Below are 3847 nucleotides of genomic sequence, written 5' to 3'. Positions count from 1 at the left end.
CATTTGGCCTGGGTTTGCAAAATCCTACTAACTGTCCTGGCTGGAGACAATTCACATCTCTTTAACCTGTGATTAAACCGCTCTCCACTCGTATTGTCTGTATCTGTAAAGACTTGATTACCTGTAAAGACTCACATTCCAACCATTATCTTGCAACTGAGTCTTTGTCTATAAATGCCCTGTTTGTGAACCCAACTCATTATTTCCACTCTCCTGATGAAGGACTGGCGCTCCAAACAGTAAGAAGTCTCACAACACCAGTTTGTAGTCCAACAGGTTTATTTGGTATCATGATGTGATACCAAATAAACCTGTTGGACTTTAACCTGGTGTTGTGAGACTTCTTACTGTGCCCACCCCAGTCCAACGCCGGCATCTCCACATCATCGCAATTGTACAGGGTGTTGGTGAGACCACATCTGGAGTACTGTGTCCAGTTTTGGTCTCCTTATTTGAGGAAGGATGTGGTGGCATTGGAGCCATTTCAGAGGAGGTTCACCAACTTGATACTGGGGATGAAAGGGTTGATGTATGAGGAGAGTTTAAACAGTTTGGGCTTGTACTCGCTGGAGTTTAGAAGGATGAGAGGGAATCTGATCGAGGTATATAAAATTTTAAAAAGGATTGATAAAGTAAATGTAGACCAAATGTTTCCTCTTATGGGGAAATCTAGAACAAGAGGTCACAGGTATAGGTTGAGAGGCAGTGGATTTAAAACTGAGATGAAAAGGAACTTGTGGAACACGCTGACCTATAGCGCGGTGGAGTCTGAATTATTAAATGGTTTCAAGAAGGGGATAGATATATTTTGAATAAAAAAGGGATAAGGGGATTATGGGGAACAGGTGGGGAGGTGGATTTGAGACCAGGGAGAGATCAGCCATGATCTAATTGAATGGCGGAGCAGGCTCGAAGGGTTGAATTTGCTTCCTTCTGCTCCTAATTCCTATGTTCCTGTAATTTTCATTAGGATCAAGATCATCCAATTAGCTGACTTTTCCACTTCTTCCCCATCCCCTTGCACATTGGGCTGAACTTCTTCTAAGGCTATTTCCTGCCTAAGCTCTGAAATCGCATATTTTTCTAGTTTCACGCCCTTTCCAAGCTCATCTTGTGTTTGAGATTCACCACCTGCTCTCACTACTGCTGACCTCCCCGCGTCTCCTCCTGCTCCCCACGTTTGCTGATGTTGTCAACAGTTCTCTCTCTTCAGGTGTTGTTCCCCCCCTTCCCCTTTAAATCTGCCCACGTCACCTCCTCTACTCAAAACACCAATCCCTCGACCTGTTTGCCCTTGCCCCTGTCTGACCTCCCAACCTTCCTTCAAAGCACCTGAACGTATTATTGTACTCCAAAAATTAGAGTCACTTAAGGTTCACAAGGAGGCCATTCGGTCCATCAAGTCCATACCGACTCACTGCAGAGTAATCGATCCCGAGTCAATCCGTGCAGCCCTGTAGATTTATTTCCTTCAAGGCCACATATGCTTTCCTAACCAGTCTCACAATATATCCTGCCACCTTCAAAGATCGATGTACCCTCAGACTCACTCTCTTCCTACACCCTCCTGCACGCTACCATTCAGTTTATATTACCCCTCCCTATCCCTTCTGCCAACATGCATCACCTCACACTTAGAACAGTACAGCACAGAACAGGCCCTTCGGCCCACGATGTTGTGCCAAGCTTTATCTGAAACCAAGATCAAGCTATCCCACTCCCTATCATCCTGGTGTGCTCCATGTGCCTATCCAATAACCGCTTAAATGTTCCTAAAGTGTCTGACTCCACTATCACTGAAGGCAGTCCATTCCACACCCCAACCACTCTCTGCGTAAAGAACCTACCTCTGATATCCTTCCTACATCTCCCACCATGAACCCTATAGTTATGCCCCCTTGTAATAGCTCCATCCACCCGAGGAAACTTCTCCATATTAAATTCCATCTGCCACCTGCCTATCTATTCTGCTCGCCTATCTATGTCATGTTGCAGGCAATTTGTATCATCCTCATTCATTATTTGCTGCTCTTCCAAAGAAGGTATGGTGGTGGCCTATATGCGAGGAAAAGCCTATATTTTATTTTTGTGTGATGTCCCTTTAAGACCAAAGTGGGCTGGGAGTGCGTTGATAGAATGTTAATTGGTTCCCTGATTATGACATCATAATCCAAGGAATGCCCATGTGACAGAGGTTGCAGGGGGGTGAACTCAGAAGCAAAGGGTAAATAGAAAGTGAATTGCAATGGGGTTGGGTTAGGTGGTGTTTTCTCTTTGGCAGTCCAGAACACATTGAGAATTCATGCATAGACAGGGGAAAAACAGCAAGTTTTTCTCATAATGGAATAGTTTTCTGCTTGCCAGTCTTTGGAGAGATCTTGATGATGAATCAGTTCTCTGAGAATAGAGAGCATAGACTGTGCTACCTCGAGTGAACCAGTTGGCAAGAGCAGAGAACAGAAGACAGGAACAACAAGGGATTGTGGATTGAACAAGACCCATTTCTGCTTGTTTAGTATTGCCAGACCCCACCAGAATGTTAAAAGGGGTTGGAGTCGGGAGTCTCTGGGAATTCTGTGCCATTAAGGCTGAGTTAGAGAAAGTTTGTACGCGTGCACCTTGTCAGTGGTCACTGTGTCCGTGGACTTTGGATGGAATACCGGTGAAAACAACTAAAGGGCCAAAACAATTGAATGGTGAGTTTAAAATCCTACAAAATGAAGGCTGAGTTTGAAAGACTATGGCTGGAATGGTACAGCGGGATTTTTCCGTCCTGCTGTAGTGAATGGAGATTGGGCTGGGCGCCAAATTCTCCGACCTCACTGTAGCAGGAGCGCGGCGTGAATGACCAGTAAAATCATGCCCCGCGAGAGTACACGTGGCCCCACAATTGTGTGGGAAGCACTGTGTTTGCAACTATGTGAGGTGTAGATTTGCTTTATTGACAAATGAAAGTGAAATTTACTTCTTTGTTTGAAATATTCTTCGTCAGTTAACTAAGGTTTGAATTATATTGATTTTAGTTGGTTTGTTACAGTGAAAGTTTTAAAAAGTGAAATTGTTTCAAGCAATTTTCTTTCCATTGGCATCGTGAGGGTCCTCCCTTTATTGAAAAGTTATCGGTCTCTGTGGGAATCGTTAAAGTAAAGTTTATTTATTTACTAGTCACAAGGAAGGCTTACATTAACACTGCAATGAAGTTACTGTGAAATTCCCCTAGTTGCCACACTCCAGCGCCTGTTTGGGTCAATGCATCTAACCAGCAGGTCTTTCAGAATGTGGGAGGAAACCAGAGCACCTGGAGGAAACCCACGCAGGCATGGGGACAATGTGCAAACTGCACACAGACAGTGACCTAAGGCTGGAATTGAACCTGGGTCCTTGGCATTGTGAGGCAGCAGTGCTAACCACTGTGCCACTGCACCGCCTCAATAAAGTATACTGACAGGCCCCAGCAAGGATCGAATTTGCGACCCCTGGTTTACAAGGCTAGTGCTCTCTAACCACTGAGCTATGGAGCCAGCTACAGTATTGCCAGAAAATTGGAAGATTATGCCCTGCCGAGCTTGTGTTCATCTTTCCCGGACGGGACTACGATGAAGCATAATGGGAAAGGCAAAGTGTCGTGACAACAATTAAATATCTTAAATTTGGGAAACCTTTAGAAGTTAGATAGACAAAGATTAATTTGTTACTGATAAAACAATTAAAACAATTATCAGAAGGATGTGATTGCACTGGACGGGATGCAGAGGAGCTTCACCAGGATGCTGCCTGGGATGGAAGATTTAAGTTATAAAGAGAGATTGGATAGGCTTGGGTTGTTTCCGCTGGAGCAGAAAAGTCT

At 44.5% G+C, this 3847-nt stretch overlaps 1 non-coding gene across 1 annotated transcript; it reads right to left on the bottom strand.

Moving 5' to 3' along the window:
* Positions 1 to 3446: 3446 nt before the first annotated feature.
* Positions 3447 to 3521, bottom strand: trnat-ugu (transfer RNA threonine (anticodon UGU)). The gene has a single exon. It is a non-coding gene; the product is annotated as a tRNA-Thr (tRNA).
* Positions 3522 to 3847: the final 326 nt, after the last annotated feature.

The sequence above is a fragment of the Mustelus asterias genome, chromosome 17 (assembly GCF_964213995.1).
Source record: "Mustelus asterias chromosome 17, sMusAst1.hap1.1, whole genome shotgun sequence".
NCBI lineage: Eukaryota > Metazoa > Chordata > Chondrichthyes > Carcharhiniformes > Triakidae > Mustelus > Mustelus asterias.
The sequence above is the reverse complement of the archived record's forward strand: the minus strand, read 5'-3'. Positions and strand labels throughout refer to the sequence as shown.